This window comes from Zingiber officinale, chromosome 1A (assembly GCF_018446385.1).
Source record: "Zingiber officinale cultivar Zhangliang chromosome 1A, Zo_v1.1, whole genome shotgun sequence".
Lineage (NCBI taxonomy): Eukaryota > Viridiplantae > Streptophyta > Magnoliopsida > Zingiberales > Zingiberaceae > Zingiber > Zingiber officinale.
This window is the reverse complement of record NC_055987.1, coordinates 64,361,427-64,377,482: the sequence shown is the minus strand read 5'-3', so window position 1 is coordinate 64,377,482 and position 16,056 is coordinate 64,361,427. Positions and strand designations below refer to the sequence as shown.

The 16,056-nt window shown below is 37.9% G+C and overlaps 1 long non-coding RNA gene across 4 annotated transcripts; it reads left to right on the top strand.

Moving 5' to 3' along the window:
* The first annotated feature begins 10,155 nt into the window (after nucleotides 1-10,155).
* LOC122004791 lies at nucleotides 10,156-10,800 on the top strand. Of its 4 annotated transcripts, XR_006118243.1 has the most exons (4): nucleotides 10,156-10,169; nucleotides 10,274-10,364; nucleotides 10,562-10,653; nucleotides 10,783-10,800. It is a non-coding gene; the product is annotated as an uncharacterized LOC122004791 (long non-coding RNA). The 4 variants fall into 4 exon arrangements; XR_006118240.1 differs by having other exon boundaries at nucleotides 10,562-10,800; XR_006118241.1 differs by having other exon boundaries at nucleotides 10,274-10,458; nucleotides 10,562-10,800.
* Nucleotides 10,801-16,056: the final 5,256 nt, after the last annotated feature.

Below are 16,056 nucleotides of genomic sequence, written 5' to 3'. Positions count from 1 at the left end.
TTTATAAAATAAATACCAAACGGTTCAAATCTAATGATTTCAACCAAACATATCTCTGACATTGTCGCTTGGGTCACATAAATGAAAGTCGCATATCCCAACTCACTACAACAAAAATAGCTTTTCGCAGCTTGCTATTAACAGCGCACATTAAAAGCACGCCGTTAATAGTATTATTAACGGCGTGCATATTGATGCGCGCTGTTAATAGTATAAACTTAAAGAAGGAAAAAAATTACGTCTAGATATTAACAGCGCACATTAAAAGTATGTCGTTAATACTATAAATATTTAATAACAATAACAGCATGCAAAAATAAGCACGCTGCGAATACTTTTTAAAATTATTAACGACATGCAGCATGCTGCAATTAGTTTAAAAAATAATAAAAAAAAATTATTATTTACGACCATGATTAAAAGGAATGTGTTTTGACCCAGCATGTTTTGACCAACTTTAATTTTTTTTTTTTAATTATAGTTTAAAAGATAGTTATCTTTAAAAAAAATAAATTAAACAAAAATATGTAAATAATAAAAAAAATACATCCAACCCCAAAAGCCGATCAATAATAAACATGGTACTTAAAAAAATAAGTAAAGAAAAACTTAAAGTAAGTAATTAAATAAAAATGTAATAAGTAAAAAAACACAATTAAAATAAAAAAAATGCTAGGTTAAAAACATAAACCGGATCAAAGCCGCCGAAGCCATCGCCGCTTCCTCTCCCACTACAGGAAAATTGATCTATTGTGATATTATCTTAATGACACTTATTTCTAAGTGTCATAATAAATACCTTATAATGACATTTATTTAAAAATAATACAAAAATAAAATAAAATATCATGTTAGATCCTTTATCTTGACATTTCTAATAAATGTCATTATTAATCCATTAATAATTAGTTTAATCTATTAATAATTAGCCTTAGCAAAAATCCAAACCCTCGTCCGCACTTGTCACACCCTCCGCACTTTTCCCTACGGCGCCGAAAAACTTCTCACGCTGCACGCTGTAATAGCCTTATAAAATTTTTCCGGAATTTTTAGAAATTTTCTGGAAATTTTTCGGAGCTCGTACGACGGGTTTTAAGGGGACAAATTGACGGCGCGGATAAAGTCTGTTTGGGATACCAATTTAAGTGAGGAAATGTTTTATTTATATAATCCTTTTTCCTTATTTTCTTTCCCAAACGCCGAACCTTTCTTCCCCAACCCCTCGCGACCTGACTTCCCTCTCTCTTCTCTGTTCTCTCTCGCGGACGATCGACGCCGACGGAGCAAGGCTTCAGCTCCGGCGATCTTTTCTCTGCCAGCATTGACCCTTAAGCTCAGATCCAGCCGACGCCCTTCTCCTTCTCAGTCCGATCTCTCTCTTCTCTCACGCGGAAGATCTGACGCACCCGACGCCGACAGAGGGCAACTGCTTTCCAACGATCTGGGCCTCTTCGCGTAGCCTGAGTGTTGGTGCGGGAAGCATCCGACGATCGAACCTTAGTTTTGATAATGGCAAAGGATTCAAAGTTAAGTTAGTGTGTGATCTAACATGTTTGAATGAGTGTTTCAGGAAAGTCCTAGCTGCGGTTAGGGAGGTGAAAAACCCTAAGGGGTGGTAACCTTAGGTCCTAGGGTCGGTAACCCTAGGTGGAGGAAAACCCTAAGGGGCGGTAACCTTAGGTCCTAGGGGGCGGTAACCCTAGGTGGAGGAAAACCCTAAGGGGCGGTAACCTTAGGTCCTAGGGGGCGGTAACCCTAGGTGGAGAAAAACCCTAGGGGGCGGTAACCCTAGGTCCTAGGGGGGTAACCCTAGGCGAAAAGTCCAGTCGGTCTGGAGGACCGGACTGGCATCAGGTAAATCTCCTGTGTGGAGTAGGTGAGGACGCGTTCCCCGTAGAGGGAACAGTAGGCGTCGGGTCGACCTAGGGTTTCCGGTTGGAAATCCGAAGTCAGACTCGGACAGTCCGAAGACTGTCAGCTCTTTTTCACTTATGAATTATCAGATTCTAACATTGTCTTGCAGGGTATGCAATTGCTCGGACTAACCTTGTTTTGTAGGAGAAGCGGCTCCTAGAAAAAGGAGGTCCAGGCGCCCGGGATGGATCCGGGCGCCCGGAACAGGTCCGGGCGCCCGGGACCAACTTTTTTCCCCTGCGCGACTTCGCGACGTGGAGCAACCTGGTTGGCTGGCCACGACACACTCCAGGCGCCCAGAAAGGTCCCAGGCGCCCGGAACCTCATATAAAAGGAGGGTTGAGGTGCAGCTTTACATATACAATCTACTAAGCATTCTCCGTGCGACAAGCTGCTAACGTCTTGACTCAGAAGTGCTGCAACGACAACCCGGAGCTTCAGTTTTAGTTTTTTTATTGTCGGTACAATATTCTTTTCTGCTTAAATTGTACTTAGCTTGTAATAGCTTTTACGAATTATAGTTGTTGCCCACCGGAAGCGATCAAGGATCGCGGGCCTTCGAGTAGGAGTCGTCACAGGCTCCGAACGAAGTAAATCCTTCGTGTCCACTTTATTTACTTTCCGTTGCGTTATTTCTGAACAAGCTTTTACGATTTCGAAAAACAAAATAGCCACGAGCGCTATTCACCCCCCCCTCCTAGCGCTTTCGATCCATCAATTGGTATCAGAGCGGGGTCATTTTGAATCGGTGCAACCACCATTCAAAATATTTTTTCGTGGTATTTTTTTTTTTGATTTTCGGAGTCGATTAGAATTTAGCCTCATAGCTATATTCTAATTCTTTTTCCCCAGAATCGGTTTTTCTCGGAATTGGTGCAACACCACCCGAGTTCGTGATCCATTTTTTTTCTTCCGCACTACTAAGCCAGGACCAAGTCCTGGGACATTTTGTTGGTTGTTTTTTCGTTTTAGGTTAATCTGAAATGGCCCTTCAAGAAGGCTACAGTACAGCCCGCCCTCCGCTATTCACCGGAGACGACTTCGGGTACTGGAAGGGTCGGATGGAGGCATATCTCCAGACTCACTTTGTAGTCTGGATGATTGTCAAAACCGGATTCCAACTACCATCTGATAGCTCCGGCAAACCACTACCGTACGAGGACTGGGATGCATCTTTTATCAAGAAGGTGGAAGCAAATGCAAAGGCAACCTGCACCCTCCAGTGTGGCCTATCAAAAGAAGAACTCAACCGCGTCGGCCCCTTCAACAGTGCCAAAGAGTTGTGGGAGAAGCTAATTGAACTTCATGAAGGGACATCCGACACCAAGGTAAGTAAAAGAGACCTAATTTTTAATAAATTATTTAACATCAAATTGCAGGAAGGTGAAACAGCTACCCAACTCCATGCCCAGATTCAAGATCTGCTCAATGGTCTTCATGCAATTGGACAGAAGGTAGACAACCGGGACATCATAAGGTATTCTCTAAACGCCTTTCCAAGGAACACCTTGTGGGCATCCATGGTAGATGCCTACAAGGTCTCCAAGGACTTATCTACCATTAAACTAGATGAACTTTTTGCAGAACTCAAACTTCACGAACAGACTAATGCATGCCCGACCGAGAAAGGGTTGGCTTTGGTTGCAGGAACAGGGAGATCGCGTGAGTCAAAAATCAAGCGGAGAACCGAACCTGAGTCAGAAGAAGAACCAGATTCGGAAGACGACGATGAACTTACAACCGAGATAGTCAACTTAGTAAAGAAGCTCTGCAATCAGAAGGGTCACATCAAGGCAAATTGCCCGAACCAGAAGGATCTAAAGAAACCCAAAAGAAAGAAGGCATTGAAGGCAACATGGGACGAGTCTTCTTCCGAGGAATCCGATGATGAAGAACTAGAACAGACGAACTTTCTCGCCTTGACAGCCCGGGACTACACCAACGGATCCGGAAGTGAGGACGAATCGGAAGCTGAGTCCGAGAGAAGCCACGGATCCGCATCTGTTTCTGAAGGACCGAACCCCTCTGTAAGTAAAAATCGTTTATATAGCTTAATTAATTATTTAATGCATAAAGTAGCTAAGTCCAAGATTCAAATCAAATCGCTTCTAAAGGAGGTAACACTCCTTAAAGAAACGCCTAACAACGAATCCTTAACTGATCAAGTTCAGACTGGAACCTCAACTCAAGTTCAAAAACTTGAGGAAGAGAATTCCAATCTGAAAAGTCAGGTAAAGGATTTGAAAACAACCCTAGAACGATTTTCCTTGGGATCCAAGAATCTTGACTTGATTCTTGGAACACAAAGGGCAATCTATAATCGAACTGGACTAGGATATAAAAAGAAATATAAATCTTACCTATCCTTAATAAACAAATCAAATAGTAAATCGGTCCAAGCTTGGGTTGCCAAGTCCAACCTGATCAATCAAGTAGGACTTGGACATTATTGGGTTCCTAAGGATCAAATACATTACCTCGATAAACTTTATCGAGGCTATGATCTAGGGGGAGCTAGCAGAAAAACAATTAAAATTAATAATTAAATTTAAATTTCAAAATTCGTAACTTAAAATTCAAACTCAAAATTCAAAAGTCGAAATTAATTTAAAACTCAAAATTCAAAATTCGAAATTAAACTAAAACTCAAAATTCAAAATTCGAAATTAATTTAAAACTCAAAATTCAAAATTTAAAATTAATTACTAAAATTCAAAATTCAAAAATTTGAAATTATTAAAATTCAAAATTATTAAAACTCAAAATTCAAAATTCAAAATCAATTATTCAAATTTAAATCAAATAAATATTTAGAAGGAGGATCCAGAATAGCTGGCACCCTTAACTAATCTACCTAAAATGGGTAAACAAGAGTAGACTACCCGGCAGGGTAATTAAGGTTAGAAAAAATGGGCTAGGTTTAACTTGACCCACGGTACTGGTGAAGTTTTTGGATGATAGTAAGTTAGGGAAGCTTGAGCATCGCATGTCTAGGAAGATATGGCTTCGACCTGGTGCATTTAGCCAAGTGGAACTGACCGAAGCTTCCCTTAAATGGATCCTAACTAGTTAGACCAAGGTTTATTATTAAGTTCAATGGGTAGGACTATTTGGAAAACCTCGAAAGCATGGATACTTTAATGAATTCCTTGTGACTCACCATAGCCCAGAAGTTTATCCAAAGAATGCTTACTTGTTGAACCCAAAGCTAAACCTGAATCTAACACAAAGTTAAACCAAACCCTTAAATTGAACCTCAATTCATCTCACAAAAATTATAGGATTCCTTGATTGAAAATTCAGATCGGGTGAGATGACTAAGTAATTAAAAACAAACTGATAATTAATTGAAATTCAAATTAATTTCAAAATTACTTCAAAATTTAATTTTAAAATTCATTTAAAAGTCCTTTAAAAATTATTTTGAAAATCATTTTAAAATTCATTTAAAAGTTCTTTAAAAATTATTTTGAAAATCATTTTAAAAATTCCTTTAAAAGTCCTTAAAAAATTATTTTGAAAATCATTTTAAAATTCCTTTAAAAGTCCTTTAAAAATTATTTTGAAAATCATTTAAAAAATTCCATTAAAAATCTTTTCAAAATTATTTAAAATTTTTTTAAAATTTAATTTCAAAATTACTTGAAAAATCTTTTTAAATCATTTAAAAATATTTTAAAACCGAATTTTAAAAATCCTTTAAAAATTATTTGAAAAAAAACTCTTTTAAAAATCATTTAAAATTATTTGAAAAATATTTTGAAAATTCATTTCAAAAATATTTTGAAAATGCATTTCAAAATCATTAAATTTTTTTAAAATCATTTCAAAATCAATTAATTTCAGAATGTTATTCAATTTAAAAGGGTTTAAAAATCTTTAATTCTCAAATCATATTATAAAATTATGATTGCAAATGTTAACTCCATCTCACGTTCACTCATATGCTAAACATGCTTGTTTATCTAGAATGAGAGAGATGGAAAGATAGGAAAATTGCTTTTTAACCTCTCATGCTTGGACTCCTGAACTCAAAGAATTTATTAAGGGGAAGTGATTTTAAATTGGTTTTAAAATTAGTTTTTCGTTAAAATAAAATTTTAACTTGACCTCAAAATTAAAAACTAATTTTTACTTATCTTCAAAAATTAAGGTTATTCTTAACTTAACTTTAAAATTGAAATTATTTATGACCTGGCTTTTAAATTATAACTCTTCTAGAATGTTTTCAAAGCTAAGCCTTTATGTAAAACCTCTTTAAGCTAAGTACTTTATCAAGTCTTCTTTAACTAAGCTTAGTTAGACTATACTATAAACTTAGCTATTTGGCAAGAAGTTTTCTCAAGACAATCATTTTTAAGCTGAATATATAGCTAAGTATTTTCAAATTTAGCTAAGTATTTGTTAAAGTTAAAAAAAAAAAATTATTAGCTAAGTGTCTCTCAAATCAATTGTTTTCACATGCTAAGTTGTGCTGAAAATGCTAAGTATTTTCCAAAGCATTCTCAAAATTTCATCAAAACAATTATCTTCATAAGTCTTTTTAAAACTAAGTCTTTTTAAGGTTAAATACTTAACAAAACTATTATCTTCATAAGTTTAGCTAAGTCTTTGATAAAAGTATTTTTCTTAGCTAAACTGAGTCTTGATCAAATTTTTTTTGCTAAACTCCCTCTTTAAAAACTAAGAAATTAAAGTGTTGTAATATCACAAACATTTGCTTAGTTACTTGTTAAAGACAAAAATAACCTTATCTTAGCTAAAAGTATCTCTCAAACTAAAGGAAATGGAAATAATAAGTTCAAGCATCCTTGTACTTAAGGGATCTGATACCTTATCAAAACAAATCTTAACTAATGCTTGGACCTTAGGGCTCTGATACCTTACTTAAACAAAATGGCAAGCTATTAAATATTAAGGTTATCGCTTCTCCTTTGCCTTAAGTATTCTTGAAATTCATTTCAAAAACATGCTTTAAACAAATTTTCAAAAACTTCTCCAAATTTAAAACTTTCAAGTGTCCTCTATTTTGAAATTTTTTTTTGGAATTTTGTTAGAAAATTATTTAAGCTGAAACTTTTTCAAAAATTCGTTAAGTTAAAATTTTTTTCTTAAGTTAGAAAATTCTTTAAAGTTTGAAAAATTTTGTTAAGCTACAATTAACTTCTTTAAGTTGAAAATTTTCCTTGGAAATTTTCTTTAAAAAACCTGAATATTTTTCCGAAAAATTTCTGAAGTTGAAAATTGTGTTTTGAAAATTTTTTTGTGAAAATTTTTGGAAACTCCTCAAAATACACTAAGTTAAAAAGAGCTCCTTTTTGCTATACCTCTTTAAGCAAAATCAATTCTAAGGTATTGCCTTTCACTTGCTCCTTGCCTAAGTTAAAATGTTTTCTGCTAAATTCTGTCTTGAAAAGTTAAGTTTTTCAAAACTAGCTCATTTTTTATATATGGCAAAGGGGGAGAGTAGAGAAATTCAAAGAAAATATTTTAAAGGGAGCTTGTATTAAGGGGGAGCTATGGCTATTAGTAAAAAATTCAAAGAGAATAACTTATATTAAGGGGGAGCTATGTTTATGCTTATCTTGCTATCACGCTTATCTTGTTTCTTGTGCTTATACATAACTGCATATTTTCTACTTAACATTGAATTTCGGTTGCCATTATCAAAAAGGGGGAGATTGTTGGTGCGGGAAGCATCCGACGATCGAACCTTAGTTTTGATAATGGCAAAGGATTCAAAGTTAAGTTAGTGTGTGATCTAACATGTTTGAATGAGTGTTTCGGTAAGCCTAGGTGAGGGAAAACCCTGAGGGGTGGTAACCTTAGGTCCTAGGGGGCGGTAACCCTAGGTGGAGGAAAACCCTAAGGGGCGGTAACCTTAGGTCCTAGGGGGCGGTAACCCTAGGTGGAGGAAAATCCTAAGGGGCGGTAACCTTAGGTCCTAGGGGGCGGTAACCCTAGGTGGAGAAAAACCCTAGGGGGCGGTAACCCTAGGTCTTAGGGGGGGTAACCCTAGCCGAAAAGTCCAGTCGGTCTGGAGGACCGGACTGGCATCAGGTAAATCTCCTGAGTGGAGTAGGTGAGGACGCGTTCCCCGTAGAGGGAACAGTAGGCGTCGGGTTGACCTAGGGTTTCCGGTTGGAAATCCGAAGTCAGACTCGGACAGTCCGAAGACTGTCAGCTCTTTTTCACTTATGAATTATCAGATTCTAATATTTTCTTGCAGGGTATGCAATTGCTCGGACTAACCTTGTTTTGCAGGAGAAGCGGCTCCTGGAAAAAGGAGGTCCGGGCGCCCGGAGGTCCGAGCGCCCGGAATAGGTCCGGGCGCCCAGGACCAACTTTTATCCCCTGCGTGACTTCGCGACGTGGAGCAACCTGGTTGGCTGGCCACGTCACACTCCAGGCGCCCGGAAAGGTCCCAGGCGCTCGGAACCTCATATAAAAGGAGGGTTGTGGTGCAGCTTTACATATACAATCTACTAAGCATTCTCCGTGCGACAAGCTGCTAATGTCTCGACTCAGAAGTGCTGCAACGACAACCCGGAGCTTCAGTTTTAGTCTTTTTATTGTTGGTACAATATTCTTTTCTGCTTAAATTGTACTTAGCTTGTAATAGCTTTTACGAATTATAGTTGTTGCCCACCGGAAGCGATCAAGGATCGCGGGCCTTCGAGTAGGAGTCGTCACAGACTCTGAACGAAGTAAATCCTTCGTGTCCACTTTATTTACTTTTCGCTGCGTTATTTCTGAACAAGCTTTTACGATTTCGAAAAACAAAATAGCCACGAGCGCTATTCACCCCCCCCCCCTCTAGCGCTTTCGATCCATCACTGAGGACCGTCGCCGGATTCTTGAAGGTGCTGACGCTGTCCAAGCTCTTCCGATGGAGCGATCCCTTCCTCGGCCGGTTCTTACGCGTGAGCGACTATGGCTAGGTGGCTAGGGCACGGTGGAGGGCTTGGTTTTGGTTGTTTCCGACCGATTGACCCTTCGTTTCCTCCTTCTTGAGCTGTTCACATAACGATCCGTGGCTCCTCAAAGTGGATCGGATTGGGCGATACCTTTTGGAAACAACCGATTGAGGTAAGCTTAGGTCTTCTTCTCTGTTACCGATCCTCTTCTTCTTTTCGGTTGAATTAGGTTACAGATTTGGAGATGTTGGTATCAAGGAGGTGTTCTTGAGCTGCCAGGAAGAGGCTAGAAGGATGGTTAATTTATCAGTGATCTCCCTGCTTGACCTCCTGTTGTGATCCGATTGATTCCAATGAGGTTGAGTGCTGTAGATCAACAAGCACGACTGTGAGGTGAGGTTCTGTGTACTGTAGGTGTTCTTGGTTCTGCTCTATTTGTTCCAACATCAACAGTAGCTGTGATTTGAGGTAAGGTGTAGGAATTAGGGTTAATTGGATTATTAGATCAGTTAGTATGATTGGTATATCATTAGTTGATACATGTTGTAATTAGTTGTTGATTGTGTGTAGATTTATTTAGTTTAGAATTAATCTAATGGATAAGAGTTCATCTCCTCTTAGGTTTGTGTATATCCTAATTCTCCCATGTTTCTACCTCTTTTTCTAACAATTAGGATAAGAGTTCTATGATAGAGTTCTAGGTTTTCCATACTTTATTTTCTTCTTTTTTTTTAATATCTTTTTTGTTTTGTTCTATGATAGAGTTCTAGGTTTAGTATGTATATTATCTTGATGACATATTAAACGTTTTCTTTCAACTTAGGTTCCTGCAATCTCTATGATTCATTTGCAATCTAGTTTATTGAACTATCTCTCTTATAACAATAGCAAATCTGTTTGGTACAGGCCAAAGAATGATCATATTTATATACTGTTATCCATAAAAAAAATTAACTTTGTGGCAATTACATGATGGAAGGACATAATACCAAGGAAACTTTGTCAGTTACCTCTACCTATTAAAATATAATGATAGGTTTTTTCAAGTTTTGTAATTACAAGTTTTGTAAAACTTGTGTGAATAATACATGATATTTATTTGTTTAAAATATAATGATGTAGGAATCAATTTTTTATATGTGATTTTCTTTCTTGGTAATCAAAAAGTTAACTTGCATGTTTGATTGTTTTGGAGATTTTTTATCTTAATGAGTGATTCACCTTTATTTAGAACCCTCCCAAGATGGCTACTCCTCTATTTGATACTAAAATGGCAGAGGACCCTAAGATGACATACATAGACCTAGATAATCTTCAAATTGTATTTTGAACGAAGAGGTATTTACTTATATTCGCAAGCATGTTATATATAAGTCTGCCACTAGATTCATGTCTTTAATGTACTGTTGAATTGATAGCACTAATTCTTTTCCGCACAGTAGTGTTTGGTCTTGCATTGTGATGGCGTCTGAGTGTTGGCTTGGTCTCTGTTGGCTTGCTACATATCTAGAAAGCTCTATGATTTGTGCTAAGGTAGTTCTTCTCAACGAGCATATCTGAGATGGAACTTCCATGCTACTTGCTTTTCCGAGTTTGATTTGCTGCTACAAGATCGGAAAGATATTATGTAATTGTTGTTCCTTCTGGTCGAACAGTTTCACTTTTCCGTCTTAGTTTCTTGTATGTTCTTTGTTAAATAATTACGTGGATTTAATTCTTATCGGTAACAGCTGAAGCGTATCCAATTTGGATTTTCCAGCTCAAAATATCAGTAGATTTGTTGTGGTAGTGCCTTAACAGGATTTGAGACTTCTCCATTCAGGTAGGTTATGCTCGTTTGACTCACATTATGGTAATTATTTTTAATTTTTTATAATTTAAGTAATAAGTAATGATATATGTATCTTTTGAATTGTGTCGTAATGATTTTGTATATATTTCTATATTTAAGGAAAAGACAAGTCCGGTAAATACAAAAATTACAAGATTGCAAGTTTGGATTGAAGGTCACAAGAAAAAAAATGGGGAGCCTAGTACTCAAGCTGTTGGAGAGAAAATAGTAAGCATGTCCACTCATTTTAGATTCCTTTAGTATTTTATTTCACTGATCTTGTTTTTCATAAGAATTTATACTTAAGATCTCTATTTATACAGCCTAAAATGTTTTTTCTGTACCTCCTTGTGCATGTGTTCAAGCTGTTTTTTACTTGTGAGTTGGTACATGTGTTCAATTTCAGGTGGACCTAATTCGATCAAATGATGAAATGCAGTTTCTCGATAATGCAATAGGAAGCACGGTCGCATGATTATCTAAATTTATAGTATTGTGTGATTGATACATATTATACTAATTTGTTTGGATTGTAAGTTGAATTGTTGTTATGAAATTGCTAGTTTGTTAGAGATTTCATATATTGTTTTAGATGTTTTGAGTTTTTGTGGTATAATGAAAAGCTATGACTTTTATTAATTCTGTATGGATTTGATTTGCACTAAATTTGTTGTAAAATTTTAATTTATTATTTTTGTAATTTTTTTTAATATAGTTAAGACCATTAACAACATACGTTTACGCGCTGTCGATAGTATTTTTCGTAGCGCGCAACGCACGCCGCGGATACTATTATTCGCGGCATGCTTTCCACACTGTGGAAAATACTATCCGCAGCGCGCAAAGCACGCCGCGGATAATAGTATCCGCGGCGTACGTTGCGCGCTACGAAAAATACTATCCGCGGCGCGCAAAGCACTCCGCGGATAATAGTATCCGCGGTGTGCTTTGCGCGCTGCGGAAAATACTATTCACAGCGCGCAAAAGCACGTCGCGAATAATTTATGACTTTCAACAGCTTTTAATTGTGCAGCGCACAATGCGCGCTGCGAAAAGTGAATTTGCGTGCTGCGAAAAGCCATTTTTGTTGTAGTGACTTCATAAGGATGAACTTATGGACTCATTTGATTTTGAATCATATGAGGCATGCGAATCTTATCATCAAGGCAAGATGACAAAGACTCCATTTAGTGGATACGGCGAAAGGGCTAATGATCTATTAAGACTCATACATACTGATGTATGTAGCCCTTTCAGAATAGTAGCTAGAGAAGTCTATTATTACTTTATTACCTTCACTGATGATTTCAGTAGATATGACTTGTGTATCAGATGAGACATAAGTTAGAATCCTTTGAAAAGTTCAAAGAATTCAAGAATGAAGTACAAAACCAACTTGGTAAGAGTATTAAGATGCTTCGATCAGATTAAGATGGGGAATACCTTAACCAAGAGTTTCATGACCATCTTGTTGAGTGTGGGATCATATCTCAACTCACTCCACCTGGAACATCATAATGAAATGGTGTATCAAAAAGGAGGAACCATACTTTATTAGATATGGTACGATTAATGATGAGTCATACAGATCTTCCTACTTCCTTTTAGGGATATGCTCTAGAGACGGTCGTTTTCACACTTAACCGAGTTCCATCCAAGGTCGTCATAAAGACACTTAACCGAGTCCCAAGATGTCTTTTATGAAGATTTGGGGTTGTGAGGCTTACGTTAGATGACAAGTCTCAGATAAACTAGCATCCAAATCAGACAAGTGCTATTTTGTTGGATATCCTAAGGAAACAAAGGGATATTACTTCCATAATCCCACACAAGGTAAGGTGTTTGTTGCCAGAACTGGTGTCTTTCTAGAAAGGGAATTTATTTCTAGAAAAACTAGTGAGAGTAAAGTTAATCTTGAAGAAATTCAAGAGACACAAACTAGCACCAAAGCCTTGATGGAAATTGAACAGGTATCACAAGATGTTGTTGATCAAGATTTTGTTACACAGCAAGAAGTTGTGGAGCAACAACCTGTTCAAGTAGCACAAGCTCTACGCAGGTCTAATAGGACCCGTCATCAACCTGAGAGATATTCTTTTCTCTTGTCTAACAACGGTGATGTAGTGCTAGTTAGTCTCAAAGAGCCTACATCTTATCAAGAAGATGTATAAGGCCCAGATTCTGAGAAATGGTTATAGGCCATAAGATCTTAAATGGAATCCATGTATACTAACTGATCCGATAGTAAGAGCAGGGGGGCCCCGCCCTGTGAAGTCAATGCCACGTGGAAGTCACAGTGGCAGACGTCCATCCGGAGAGGGCCGGGTCCGACCAGACTCCCGGATAGGACCGGGTCCGACCGGACGGCCGGAGAGGGCAGGGTCCAACCGGACGTTCGGCCGGCCAATGGAATCGAACGCCCGGAGGGATGGGTCCGATCGGCCTGCCGACCGGACGATATACGGCTGATGGTTGCACCGTCGAAATCAGGGTTCCGGCGCTCAGGGGAAAAGGTCGTGGGCTGAGCGGACCTCACGCTCGGCCAAAGCCATAAGGTAACACTGCTAACAGTCCCCATAAAGCACATGATGGAGGATCTCCCCAAGTAAACCTTCGCATATGTCCGGCCGGATGTTGAGGGAGATGTCCGCCCGGAAGCCAGATTTGGAGCAAAGGGGAAAAGGACAAGGAACGTCTTTTTCTGACAGCAGGTATGTTTCACGTGTGGGCCATGCTCCAAATCTTGTGACAGGGGATTCCGCTGTCCCATCGAGGACATGCTAAGACTGTAGCAGTATGGGTTAGGGAAGCTCACTGACAAGTCCTTACTGAAGTATGGGCTAGGGACACGTGTACACCTCGGTAGGTGTACGCTCACTTCTTCACTGCCCTATATAAAGGCCTTCATTCTTCGTCGGAGGTACGTGGTCTACGAGTTTTAAAGCCACTGTTTCTTTCTTGAGCTTCGCCTGACTTGAGCGTCGGAGGGTCGCCGCCGGGAATCCCTTCCCGGCCCGGCTTCTGTGCAGGTTCGCCGGAGCTTTGTGCCACCAGTCGAAGATCCACGCCAGCAGCAGGAAGCGCCACGTGCCCAGCGTCCGTTGATTCGGCATTCGGACAGGATCACTAACCAAGTATGGACTTTGATTGATCCACCTGAAGGGATCAAACCCATTGGGTGTAAGTGGGTCTTCAAGGTAAAGACTGACATCGATAGGCATAAGCATACCTATAAAGGTAGATTGGTAGCTAAACAATTCAAGCAAATTCATAGTATAGACTATGATGAAACCTTTTCACCAGTTATGATGCTCAAGTCTATTCGGGTCATGCTTGTAATTGCAGCTTACTTTGATTATGATATCTGGCAGATGGATGTCAAAACCATATTTCTTAATGGAAATCTACTCCAGGATGTGTACATGACACAACTTGAGGGTTTTGTTGATCCAGAGCATGCTAGAAAGGTGTGTAAGTTGCAACAATCCATTTATGGATTAAAGCAAGCTTCAAGAAGTTGGAATCTTTAATTCAATGATGCAGTTAAAGCATTTGGTTTCATCAAGAATAATAATGAACCTTGTGTCTACAAGTGGATTAGTGGGAGCACAGTCATCTTTCTCATATTGTATGTAGATGACATACTTCTCATTGGAAATGATATCCCTACTCTTCAGTCAGGGAAGACTTGGCTTGGGAATTATTTCTCAATAAAAGACTTTGGTAAAGCAGTCTATATTTTATGCATCAAGATCTATAGAGATAGATCCAGGAGATGGCTTGTGTAGGTTGATACTCGGAATATCGTATCGGTTCCCCTGTACAAAAATTTTGTACAAATCCTGAACCATTCCTAACAACCTATTGTGTTCTTTAGAAATTAAATTAGGAATCACAAGCGGAACTTAACATTATTGATTCCAAATTTAACTTATCTATTCTTAGAGGTTTAGATTTGGTTCGTAAACGATACTTAACATTATTAATCCAAATCCACCCATGTTACAAATTCAATTAAATATTAATTTTAGAGATTGGCTTCCAGGTTAAACATGGTGAGGCACTAGGCCTTCTTGGGTATGGGAGCATCCACCACTTCCTTGACAAAGCCTTTCAACGAAATTTAATATTTAATTTTCTTATAGTAACCCTAGGTTTAACCAAAAGGAACAATCGAATCACAAGATCGAAAAAAAAATAAAAGAACACAAATTCGAATCACAAATTCGAAACTTAGAATCATATGCCTCTTGTGTTTGGTATTTCAAAAACTATACAAAGAAAACTAGTATGATGCGGAATAGAATTACTAGTTATACCTTTCTTTGTAAGCAACAATCTCTTGATCTTCTATCGTATTCCTCTTCTTATCTCGGACGTCATGTGGGCGATGATCTATCGAGACAAGAACCACCCAAGCTTTCTTCTTCTCCAAGCAAGTTTCGGCCACCACAAGAACTCGAAGAGAAGATGAAGTTCGGCCACCACCACCAAGCTCCAAGGGATACTAGAAACAAAGCCTCCTATCTCTCCTTCTTCCTCTACCAAAATCCAGCCACTAACCAAAACCATTGAGATGAAGATGCCGCCGACCAAGGAAGAAGAATAGGAGATGGAGAGGAAGAGAGGGGCCGACCACCAACCAAGGAAGAGAGGAACCAAAGAAGATAGATTGTTATGAGGTGAGGCACCTCTACCCTCTCTTTTATATTCCTTGGTCTTGGCAAATAAGGAAAGTTTTATTAAAACTTCCTTATTCTCTTTGCCAATGAAAGGAAAGTTTAATAAAATTTCCTTTTCAAACTATATATGGTCGGCCACCTTAATCCCTCCAAACAAGGAAAGTTTAAAACACAAAATTAAAACTTCCTAATTTGTTTCTAGAAATTTTAAATAAAAATTTCTCTTTTGAAAATTCCCTTCATGGTTGGTCATAAAAGGAAACTTTTATAAATTAAAATCTCTCTATTAAAACATGTGGATGATTTACAAAAAGGAAAGTTTTCTCTAAAATTAAAAACTTCCTTTCAATATACAAATAAGGAAAGATATCAAATCTTTTCTTAATCTTTTGTAGAAACTATAAAAGGAAAGATTTAATTTTAAAACTCTCTTTTAAAATCATGAGGATGGTTTCATAAAAGGAAAGTTTTATCAAAAATTAAAATCTTCCTTTTAACTACAAATAAGGAAAGATATCAAACCTTTCACTTAATCTTTTGTAGAAAGCTATAAAAGGAAAGATTTAAGTTTTAAACTCTCTTTTAAAACCATGGCTTCCACATAAGAAAAATTTTAAAAAATAAAATCCTTTTTAATTTATTTTGGCCGGCCACACCAAGCTTGAGTTCAAGCTAGGGTCGGCCACCTAATGAAACCAACTAACCTTGGTTT